Source organism: Amblyraja radiata, chromosome 7, assembly GCF_010909765.2.
Source record: "Amblyraja radiata isolate CabotCenter1 chromosome 7, sAmbRad1.1.pri, whole genome shotgun sequence".
In the NCBI taxonomy this organism is placed as follows: domain Eukaryota; kingdom Metazoa; phylum Chordata; class Chondrichthyes; order Rajiformes; family Rajidae; genus Amblyraja; species Amblyraja radiata.
The window spans coordinates 25,446,358-25,459,170 of record NC_045962.1 but is presented as its reverse complement, the minus strand read 5'-3'; the positions used below and the strand labels follow the sequence as shown (position 1 = coordinate 25,459,170).

Genomic DNA, 12,813 nt, shown 5'->3' with positions numbered 1-12,813 from the left:
ACGCTAGACATTCATCATTAGTTCTGGCAGAACTACATCAAGCCCCTCTATTTGGTGCAGCTCCTCCCTTCTTTTGGACTAATCCAGAATGGAAAAATATTCACGTTTCTTTTCTTTACGATTAGGAATCAGTCTTGCTTGGCTTCCCGCAAGTGTGAGAAGTGTATGGGCTTGATCATTATAATTGTGATTGCTCAGCTGGCTTTAAACTGTATTCTTCCTTCCCTTTGTCTTCCAAATTCCCATCAAGGTTTAGTGTCCAAGATAGGAATTATTTTCTTTCTTCAATTTCTGATGCAGCACTTTCCTCTCACCTATGAGTAAATTAAGAATTGACCACTTCTGTACTCCCACAAACACAGTGCATTCAGAAAGTATTCAGAACCGTTCAATTTTTCCACATTTTGTAAAGTTGCCGCCTTATTCTAAAATGGATTAAATTCTTTTTTTTTTTATCATCAATCAACACACAATACCCCATAATAAAAAAGCGAAAACAGATGTTTAGAATTATTTGCATAAGTATTCAGATCCATTGCTATGACACTCAAAATTGAGCTTAGGTTCATCCTGCTTCCATTGATTATCCTGGAGATGTTTCTACACCTTCATTGGAGTCCACCAGTGGTAAATTAAATTGATCGGACACAATTTGGAAAGGCACACACCTGTCTTCTTCTTCTTGCGTATGGCGTGCACAGCCTAAAGTTGGAGGACAACTTGTTCTATTTGATATTATTTGATTGTGCATGAAGGGCTGATTGCATTCGTCGAAACAGGGCGGACCACGTGAAGGTTGCAATCTTCCACCCCGTCGAAATAAGGTCCCATGGTTGAGTGCATGTCAGAGCAAAAACCAAGCCATGAAGATGAAGGAAATGTCCGTAGACCTCCGAGACAGGATTGTGTCGAGACACAGATCTGGGGAAGGGTATAAAATAATTTCTGCAGCATTACAGGTCCAGAAAAGAGCACAGTGGCTGCCGTCATTCTTTAATGGAAGAACGTTGGAACCACCAGGACTCTTCATAGAGCTGGCCGCCCAGCCACACTGAACAATCGGGGGAGAAGGGTCTTGGTCAGGGAGGTGACCAAGAACCGGATGGTCACTCTGACAGAGCCCCACAGTTCCTCTGTGGAAACGGGAGAACCTTTCAGAAGGACAACTATATCTGCAGCACTACACCAATCAGGCCTCTATGGCAGAGTGGCCAGACGGAAGCCACTTCTCAGTAAAAGGCACATGACAGCCCGCTTGGAGTTTGCCAAAAGGCACCTAAAGGACTCTCAGATCATGAGAAACTAGATTCTCTGGTATGATGAAACCAAGATTGAACACTTTGGCCTGAATGGCAAGCGTCACGTCTGGAGGAAACCAGGCACCGCTCATCACCTGGCCAATACCATACCTAAGGTGACGCACGGTGGTGGCAGCATCATGCTGTGGGGATGTTTTTCAGCGGCAGGAACTTGGAGACTAGTCAAGATCGAGGGAAAGATGAAAGGAGCAAAGTACAGAGAGATCCTTGATGAAAACCTGCTCCAGAGCATTCAGGACCTCAGACTGGGGCAGAGGTTCACACCTGGAGACTGGTGACCCTAAGCACACAGCCAAGACAACGCAGGAGTGGCTTCATGACAAGTTTCTGAATGACCTTGAGTGGCCCAGCCAGAGCCCGGTCTTGAACCCGATCGAACATCTCTGGAGGGACATGAAAATAGCTGTGCATCCAACCTGACAGAGCCTGAGAGAATCTGCAGAGAAAATTTTGAAAAATTACCCAAATACAGGCCAAGCTTGTAGCGCCATACCCAAGAAGACTTGAGGCTGTAAAATTGCTGCCAAAGATGCCTCAACAAAGTACTGGGTAAAGGGTCTGAATACTTATGTAAATGTGATATTTCAGTTAATTCTTTTTATTTACTTTTTCAAAAATTTCTAAACACCTGTTTCCGCTTATTTATTATGGGATATTGTGTGTAGATTGATAATTTAAAAAAAAGAATTTAATCCATTTTAGAATAAGGCTGTAATATAACAACATGTGGAAAAAGTGAAGGGGTTGGAATACTTTCTGAATGCACTGTACATTATATCCTCTCCTATCGCCGATTATCCTCACCTATTTCTTCGCTCCATAGATGCTGCCTCACCCGCTGAGTTTCTCCAGCATTTTTGTCGGTCCTCAGTTCTACCATCATTTCTCAATAAAGAAACACTCAATGCGAACACAGTAAAGTGACTTCAACGTTCCTGCCATTGTACAGATATTGAAAATGTAATCTTGTAAAATACCTCCCATTATTGCAACATATACAATCAGCTTTTTGGCCTCACCACAGCACCAAAACGATCATATGGTCATCAATTAGATTCCCCAACCATAGAAACATAGAAACATAGAAATTAGGTGCAGGAGTAGGCCATTCGGCCCTTCGAGCCTGCACCACCATTCAATATGATCATGGCTGATCATCCAATTCAGTATCCCGTACCTGCCTTCTCTCCATACCCTCTGATCCCCTTAGCCACAAGGGCCACATCTAACTCCCTCTTAAATATAGCCAATGAACTGGCCTCGACTACCCTCTGTGGCAGGGAGTTCCAGAGATTCACCACTCTCTGTGTGAAAAAAGTTCTTCTCATCTCGGTTTTAAAGGATTTCCCCCTTATCCTTAAGCTGTGACCCCTTGTCCTGGACTTCCCCAACATCGGGAGCAATCTTCCTGCATCTAGCCTGTCCAACCCCTTAAGAATTTTGTAAGTTTCTATAAGATATCCTCTCAATCTCCTAAATTCTAGAGAGTATAAACCAAGTCTATCCAGTCTTCCTTCATAAGACAGTCCTGACATCCCAGGAATCAGTCTGGTGAACCTTCTCTGCACTCCCTCTATGGCAATAATGTCCTTCCTCAGATTTGGAGACCAAAACTGTACGCAATACTCCAGGTGTGGTCTCACCAAGACCCTGTACAACTGCAGTAGAACCTCCCTGCTCCTATACTCAAATCCTTTTGCTATGAAAGCTAACATACCATTCGCTTTCTTCACTGCCTGCTGCACCTGCATGCCCACTTTCAATGACTGGTGTACCATGACACCCAGGTCTCGCTGCATCTCCCCTTTTCCTAGTCGGCCACCATTTAGATAATAGTCTGCTTTCCTGTTTTTGCCATCAAAATGGATAACCTCACATTTATCCACATTATACTGCATCTGCCAAACATTTGCCCACTCACCCAGCCTATCCAAGTCACCTTGCAGTCTCCTAGCATCCTCCTCACAGCTAACACTGCCCCCCAGCTTAGTGTCATCCGCAAACTTGGAGATATTGCCTTCAATTCCCTCATCCAGATCATTAATATATATTGTAAATAGCTGGGGTCCCAGCACTGAGCCTTGCGGTACCCCACTAGTCACTGCCTGCCATTGTGAAAAGGACCCGTTTACTCCTACTCTTTGCTTCCTGTTTGCCAGCCAGTTCTCTATCCACATCAATACTGAACCCCCAATGCCGTGTGCTTTAAGTTTGTAAACTAATCTCTTATGTGGGACCTTGTCGAAAGCCTTCTGGAAGTCCAGATACACCACATCCACTGGTTCTCCCCTATCCACGCTACTAGTTACATCCTCGAAAAATTCTATAAGATTCGTCAGACATGATTTACCTTTTGTAAATCCATGCTGACTTTGTCCAATGATTTCACCACTTTCCAAATGTGCTGCTATCCCAGCTTTAATAACTGACTCTAGCAGTTTCCCCACTACCGATGTTAGACTAACTGGTCTGTAATTCCCCGTTTTCTCTCTCCCTCCCTTCTTAAAAAGTGGGGTTACGTTTGCTACCCGCCAATCCTCAGGAACTACTCCAGAATCTAAAGAGTTTTGAAAGATTATTACTAATGCATCCACTATTTCTGGAGCTACTTCCTTAAGTACTCTGGGATGCAGCCTATCTGGCCCTGGGGATTTATCGGCCTTTAATCCATTTAATTTACCCAACACCACTTCCCGGCTAACCTGGATTTCACTCAATTCCTCCAACTCCTTTGACCCGCGGTCCCCTGCTATTTCCGGCAGATTATTTATGTCTTCCTTAGTGAAGACGGAACCAAAGTAGTTATTTAATTGGTCCGCCATATCCTTGTTCCCCATGATCAACTCACCCGTTTCTGACTGCAAGGGACCTACATTTGTTTTAACTAATCTCTTTCTTTTCACATATCTATAAAAACTTTTGCAGTCAGTTTTTATGTTCCCTGCCAGTTTTCTTTCATAATCTATTTTTCCTTTCCTAATTAAGCCCTTTGTCCTCCTCTGCTGGTCTCTGAATTTCTCCCAGTCCTCCGGTATGCTGCTTTTTCTGGCTAATTTGTACGCATCATCCTTCGCTTTGATACTATCCCTGATTTCCCTTGTTATGCACGGATGCACTACCTTCCCTGATTTATTCTTTTGCCAAACTGGGATGAACAATTTTTGTAGTTCATCCATGCAGTCTTTAAATGTCTTCCATTGCATATCCACCGTCAACCCTTTTAGAATTATTTGCCAGTCAATCTTGGCCAATTCACGTCTCATATCCTCAAAGTTACCTTTCTTTAAGTTCAGAACCATTGTTTCTGAATTAACAATGTCACTCTCCATCCTAATGAAGAACTCAACCATATTATGGTCACTCTTGCCCAAGGGGGCACGTACAACAAGACTGCTAACTAACCCTTCCTCATTACTCAATACCCAGTCTAAAATAGCCTGCTCTCTCGTTGGTTCCTCTACATGTTGATTTAGATAACTATCCCACATACATTCCAAAAAATCCTCTTCCTCAGCACCCCTGCCAATTTGATTCACCCAATCTATATGTAGATTGAAGTCACCCATTATAACGGTTTTGCCTTTGTCGCACGCATTCCTAATTTCCTGTTTGATACCATCTCCAACTTCACTACTACTGTTAGGTGGCCTGTACACAACACCCACCAGCGTTTTCTGCCCCTTAGTGTTCCGCAGCTCTACCCATACTGATTCCACATCCTGCAAACTAATGTCCTTCCTTTCCATTGCGTTAATCTCCTCTCTAATCAGCAACGCTACCCCACCTCCTTTTCCTTTCTCTCTATCCCTCCTGAATATTGAATATCCCTGGATGTTCAGCTCCCAGCCTTGGTCACCCTGGAGCCATGTCTCCGTGATCCCAACTATATCATAGTCATTAATAGCTATCTGCACATTCAACTCATCCACCTTATTACGAATGCTCCTTGCATTGAGACACAAAGCCTTCAGGCTTGTTTTTACAACACTCTTACCCCTTATACAATTTTGTTGAAAAGTGGCCCTTTTTGATTTTTGCCCTGGATTTTCCGGCCTGCCACTTTTACTTTTCACCTTGCTACCTATTGCTTCTACCCTCATTTTACACCCCTCTGTCTCTACGCTCACACATTTAAGAAACCCTTTCCCTTTAACTCCATCCTCCACTAGCCCATTCGACACCCCACCCCCCTTATTCAGTTTAAAACCACCCGTGTAGCAGTGGCAAACCTGCCTGCCAGAATGCTGGTCCCACACCTGTTAAGATGCAATCCGTCCCTTTTGTACAGTTCCCCTTTACCCCAAAACAGATCCCAGTGATCTAAGAATCTAAATCCCTGCCCCGTGCACCAGTTCCTCAGCCACACGTTCAGGTCCCGTATCTCCCTGTTCCTGCTCTCGCCAGCACGAACCATGTTGAGCAAATACCTTTCATTGTTCTTGACTTCTCACAGACCTTTGATACAATTATCCCACACCTTTCATTTCCCGTGTTGTCCAGTTGGGAGTTATAACACCTGTCCCTATACCTCCTCCCTCACTTCCTTCCAGGGACACCAGCAGCTCTCCAGATGAGACACACGTTCACTTGCACCTCTTCCAAATACACCTATTGCATTCGGTGCTCCTGATGTGGCCTCCTTATATTGTCAACACCAAACATAGACTAGGTGCCGTTTCACTGAACACTTGGACCCTCTCCAACAAGGCCTGCGAGAGCTCCTGGTTGCTTACCATTTTAACCCCCTTCCTTTAACACCCTTCCTTTAGCCTCCGTTTGCTCTGGTATTTTATTTCATTCACATGTTTAAACTGTAATGTTTTATTCTTAATGTTTTAATGTTTTATGTCTTATTCTTAATGATTGGGAGCACAGCACCAAGGCAAATTCCTTGTATGTGTTCATACTTGGCCAATAAACTTATTCATACATTCATTCATAACGACCTCTGTCCCTGGCCATTGCCAGATCAGGGCCACACACAAACGGGAGGAACAGCATCTTATATTCTGCTTGGGTGGCCGATATACAATCAAACGGGATGAACACCAAATTCACCAATTTTAGGTTCTAACCGCCTAACCCCACCACCCAATTCGGTGCGCACACATTTCTCCGACCTTCAGCCATCACTGCAATCACCCTGCCCCTTTCCGCTCTGCTGTCTGCTCATCAAGCACCCACTCCCACTCACCCTTCCCATGGCCTAGTTACCCATTTCTTTTATTCCGCCCTTCTCTCCCTTTCCCTGAAATGCTTTGAAGACACCCCACAAATTAAATACCGGCAATGAAGACCCTATTTCTTACCCCAAAATAAGGCACGAAAATTTACCTGCGTCTTGGAGGCCGAAGGTTAGGTTGTTAGCCAAGTAAGATAGACTTGGTTATTCCTCAGTACAGCAACATCAAGAACGATGTTACTGTACTGTGGGATAGCCAAGTATATCCCTCATTGCTGCCAGCTGATGATGCAGCTGTAAAAGGACAGCGCCGCTGGGGTGGGGGGGGAAATAGTTTGTTTCACAGCGTGTGGGGAATCTGGCCCGAGTCAGCACAGGCAGGAGTGTTGAGAAGGAGGGGGGTCGGGGATCATGCCAGCAACTCACTCACCGCTGCCGCGGCACTCCAGGCGCGGAGCCACCGCATTGTGGCCGGTGAGGGAAGTAGCTCGGGACCAGACAGCGGAACCGGCCGCCACCTCAGCGCCTTCTGCCAGCCCGCTCACCTCTGGCAGTGCTCTCTGTCTGAACACCTCTCTCCTGCGCTCGCAGGCCTCGCTCATGTCAGCCGCTTCCCGCAAATCCTTAAATTCCGACTGCCGCCGGGAGCAGGATATGGCCTCACTTGCTGCGCTGGGCGAGACTGTATGGCATTCAGTGTCCGGTTCGTGTCTTTCAATTTAAATTTGCAGGGGGCCATGCTTTGGAGGCGTGTGACAATTGTAGATCAAGTGAGAATAACAGAGAGAATAAGAATGATGCTGCCTTGTCAACAGACGCGCACAAAAGCAGTTAGTATTAGTTTTGAAATTCTCGTTATCCCTATTTTTGACCTGGCTCGGAGACCGGACAGTGTGGGGACCAGCTGAAGAGCAAAGATAATAAAGCGGAGTGGGTCAGCGGGCAATGGATAACAGGACAGCGGGCGGTGGAGCTTACTCCTGCGCGAGTAACCTCAATTGGTCCCTTGAACTAGTATTGTCATTCAATAAGATCACAACTGATTCAACTTGTCCCAGTGTGCTTCCGTTTTTCCCACCATCTCTCCACCTGCCGTCACCCTCCATCCCCCACCCATTCAGAATGTAAGAGATCTGGAAGCCTTGTACAAATTGAATTGTTACTTTCTTTATTTTTGTATTTTACTTCTATTTTTTTTGAGCGTGAGAAATTCTATGTCCCGCCAGCCTTTTTTCAAAATTGAGCAACTCAAAATGGGGGTGTGTCTTCGACACAGGTGCGTCTTCATTGCCGGGAAATACGGTAGTTTTAATTTTGTTTTTAAATTCTGTACCATAGAATTCAATCGCAGGACACAAAGAAAATCAATTATTCAACACTCATTGTTTTCATCAACAATGCTAAAAATTCAATAAAATTGATTAAATTTGCACCAAAAACCAGCTTCATTGCCAAATACCCAATAATCAACAAGACAACCACAATACAATTTTCTCTGCCATCACTTAGTACTACTAATTACATACCAGTAGATAACACAAGACTTTGGGGCCACATTTTGATTTACTGATTACTACTGTGTACTTTTTTTAAAAATCCTAACAATTTTACCCATGTGGGTTCTCCTATTTTTTTTTCTAGTAACTGCATCTCAGGTTTAGCTAGATTCAGAGTTCTTCATAATTAGTTGGGCTTTCTTCCCAATATTTCCCTGTGGTCTATATGCGCCACTTCAAATTATAACTTGATTAAGATGAAGCCATTTAAATTGCAATCTCCGCTCTTATAATAAATATCAGAGGTTTCTGCACCTAACTTCATTCGCCCTAACAAAACAATTGTAAATCCTACAAGTTAAGATTCAGAGCTACATCAGAGCGCCCTTTTCAGCATAATGTTCATAGTTTGACCGCTCATATTTTACTATGTGAACAAAAAACAATTGATAAATGTGTCTAAATAATACCATAGTGATAAAACTGGAAAACATTTCTTATTAACAGTATAGTTACCTAAAATCTCAATTGCCTTGGTTTCTTTATGCAAACAGTACAATTTTTGGTGGTAACCCAATATTTTTAATTATTTCACTGCAAATATTTCTGCAAGAATGGTTCAAAAAGAAATGCAAGAATGATTTCAGAAGAAAGCATCATCTCCAAAGTCAAAAATATTGGAGATGCAGATTCTCTGCTATACTTTGGTGACTGTATGATCTGAGGGTCAACACGGCTGACGTCCTAATTCCATTTCCATATCGTCAACCTACAGCTCCATCTGACATTCTCATTTGTGAACTTTGACGTTTCACAATGTAATGACTTGATGGTCTTGTCGGGAAGGCATGAAGATAATACCAAAGGACAAAACAGCAACTTTCACATTTATTTTCTGCAATCAACCCATAAGGCAAGGCAAGGCAAGGCAACTTTATTTATATAGCACATTTCATACACGAGGCAGACTCAAAGTGCTTCACATAAAAACATGTCATACAATAAATGAAATAATAAAATGAAATAAAATAGAACTAAAAGAAAAGAAAAGCAAAATTAAAAATGCATTATAAAAAGTGCAAAAGTTAAAAGTGCAATGTAGTTAAGATTTAGCTGAAAGCTAAAGTAAACATAAAAGTTTTCAGTCTTGTTTTAAAAGTGGTCAAAGTTGAGGCAAGTCTTAAATCTTCAGGAAGTTTATTCCAGCTATTTGTTGCATAGTAACTAAATCCTGCTTTCCCATGTTTTGTATTTACTCTGGGAATCACTAGCAGATTGGTTTCATAAGATCTTAGCGGTCTAGAAGGCTTATATAGTGGAAGCATGTCAGTGATATACTTTGGCCCTAAACCATGTAGTGATTTATAGGTGAGCAGCAGGATTTTAAAATCAATTCTCTGACATACAGGGAGCCAATGTAAGGATTTAAGAATTGGTGTAATATGCTCAAATTTTTTGGTCTTTGTTAGAACTCTAGCAACAGCGTTCTGAACAAGCTGTAGCTGCCTGACAGTTTTTTTTTGGAAGACCTGCAAGGAGACCGTTGCAATAATCTAGCCTACTATTGATAAAGGCATGTACAAGTTTTTCTAAATCTTGAGCTGACATGAGTCCTCTTAATCTTGCTATGTTTTTGAGGTGATAGTAGGCCGATTTTGTTACTGATTTGATGTGACTGTCGAAATTTAAATCTGAATCCATAATGACACCAAGATTTCTGGCTTTGTTTGAAGTTTTCAGGGACAGAGAGTGAAGGTGTTGGGTTACTTTAAGCCTTTCTTTTTTAGCACCAAAAACAATTATCTCCGTTTTGTCCTTATTTAGTTGGAGAAAATTTTGGCACATCCAGTCTTTGACTTGCTCAATGCACTGGCACAACAGATCTATGGGGCGATAGTCATTTGGTGATAGCGCTACATAGATTTGAGTGTCATCGGCATAGCAGTGGTGGTCAATATTATTATATCGCATGATTTGCCCTAGTGGGAGCATGTAGATGTTGAATAAAGAGGGCCCTAAGATCGAACCTTGCGGTACTCCACACGTCACGTTGATTGGTTCTGATACAAAGTCGCCAATGGAAACAAAATAGTTCCTATCTTGTAAATATGACCTGAACCAACTTAAGACTGTGCCTGAGAGCCCCACCCATTTTTCCAACCTGTCCAAAAGTATTGAGTGATCAACAGTGTCGAATGCAGCACTGAGATCTAATAGCATTAATATTGAAACTTTGCCAGAGTCTGTGTTAAGACGGATGTCGTTTACAACTTTAATAAGAGCGGTCTCGGTGCTATAACAGCTTTATTAAAATTTAGTTTCATAACTTACTGTGAGCAATAAAAACCAAAGCAAATCAACTAAGTGTTGATAAACCTTTTTCGTGTTTATAGGATGTGGGCTTTACTGCAAGGTCAGCATGTTTTAGAAAACAAAAGTAAACTTCATAGTAAAACATATACAATGTAAGAGAACAGTGCAAAACTCTTAAGACCTTCTTAATTTCAATACATTCAATACTGCTGGTATTGTACTCAGTAGTGTTAGCACTTTCCTTTTAGTTTTACCCATAGCACCTTTGTCACTTATGTGGCCTTGAGGCAATAATTCTTCCCTTGTTTGAAGAGCGTCCCCACCAAGGTCAGCCCAATATCCAGTAGCAGAGTAACCCTAAACTGTGGTCCTTCAACCACTAAATGCATCAAATTGATAATCATCAGGTGGAGCCAGCAATGGCTGCTTCGCCAACAGTTTGTCTGTCTCTTTGTGTTTAATAAGTATGTGTTAAATGTATGTTTTTAGTGTTCTTTAGCTTGTTTTATGTGGGGGGGGGAGAAGAGTTGGGGGGAACTTATTAATCTATTACCTCAACAGAGATGCGATGTTTTCCATATCGTATCTCCGTCCGCACTGCGGCCGAACATCGAGGAGTTGGCCCTTGCTCGGACTTACCATCGCAGAGCTTGCGCGACTTACCATCACAGAGCTTGAGTTCCCTTTGCCAGGGATCGACCTTGGAGCTCCAACCATGGGTGCTTGCGGACTTAGCACCACGGAGCTTGCGGTTTCTGGATAGAAACCGACGTTCAGGAACTCCAAGCCACAGGAGTTTCGACCGCCCCGACGCGGGGGCTTTGATCGCCCCGATTGCGGATGGTTTGACTGCCCCGACCGCGGGAGAATAAAGAGGAAGAAGTTGGACTTTCTTTTGCCTTCCATCACAGTGAGGAATGCGGGGAATCCACCGTGGTGGATATTTATGTTAACCTTTTGTAGTTGTGTCTTGTTGCTTTTTTTTCGTATGGCTGTATGGTAATTCGCATATCATTGAACCTTAATTGGTACACTTTTTAAAAAAAAAAAAATTCAAAATAGACTTTATTCAGGTAATAAATATGTACAATACATGAACTGTGCGAAAAATTCATCCGACATTTTCGGAGGCTATACAGATTATTCAATACAGTCTGCCTACATTGCTCAAATTTCACGAATTTGTCCACCACCCCTTGCCACTCCTGTGGCCCACTGGCGTGGAATCACTTCCCTTATTTTGAGGGGCGTCTCCACCACACCCTACCCCCATGTCCAGCAGTGGAAAGACCCTAGACTGTGGTCCTCCCCCACCGAGCCTTGGCGTTGTCTGCACCGAGCTTCAGTGCGTCCCTCAGCACATATTCCTGCAGTTTACAGCGGGCCAGTAAGCAACATTCCCTGACGGACATCTCGTTCTGCTGGGTGGTGAACAACGCTCGGGAGACCACAGAGCATCTATCACCGAGTTGATGACCCTCCAGCAGCACTCGATGTCAGTCTCTGAATGCGTCCCTGGGAACAGTCCGTAAATCAGAGTCCTCTGTGACGGAGCTGTTCGGAATAAACCTTGACAGGGACCCTTGCAGACCTCTCCAGACTCTTGCGAATCCACACTCTGCAAAGAGGTGGGCAACCGTCTCCTCTCCATAGCAGCCGTCCCGAGGGCAGCGTGCGCTGGTAATGAGGTTCCGACAGTGCAGGCAGGATCTGACAGGGAGAGCTCCCCTCACCGCCAGCCAAGCCAGGTCTTGGTGCTTGTTGGTGAGTTCTGGCGATGAGGCATTTTGCCAGACGAGCTGGGCAGTCTGCTCTGGGAACCACGCCACCGGATCCATCGAGTCCTTTCCCTGCAGGACGTTCCGTGCTGACCACTGCCCAATGGACATGCGGTCAAAGGTGTTTGTCCGGAAGAACTTTCCACAGACAGATGCGGCGGCAATGTACAGCTGACTGGCACACTGCATGGCACCTGCGCCAGGCCCATCCTTCGCAACACCGGGGACAGGTGGAACCTCAGCAGGTAGTGACACTTGGTGCCCACGTGCTTTGGCTCTACACTCCACCTGATGCAGCCACACACGAAGGTGGCCTTCAGGATGAGCGCGACGTTGGGCATGCTTTTACCCCCTTTGACTGCCGACTTGTGCATTGTGTACATTGGGACGACAGATGGCACAATGGGCTGGCATTGTTCGGCTGGCAACCGGAAGGTAGCCGGTTCGAATCCCGCTTGGAGTGCATACTGTCGTTGTGTCCTTGGGCAAGACACTTCACCCACCTTTGCCTGTGTGTGAATGTGTGTGAATGTGTGTGAGTGATTGGTGGTGGTCGGAGGGGCCGTAGGCACAGATTGGCAGCCACGCTTCCGTCAGTCTGCCCCAGGGCAGCTGTGGCTACAGAAGTAGCTTACTACCACCGAGTGTGACTGAGGAGTGAATGAATAATGCGATGTAAAGCGCCTTGAGTATTAGAAAGGCGCTATATAAATCCCATCCATTAT

At 44.2% G+C, this 12,813-nt stretch overlaps 1 protein-coding gene across 4 annotated transcripts in view; it reads right to left on the bottom strand.

Annotated features, from left to right (window-relative positions):
• lnpk (lunapark, ER junction formation factor) overlaps window positions 1–12,813 on the bottom strand; it is a 107,250-nt gene that overhangs the window by 72,367 nt on the left and 22,070 nt on the right. The gene's annotated exons all lie outside the window — the stretch shown is intronic.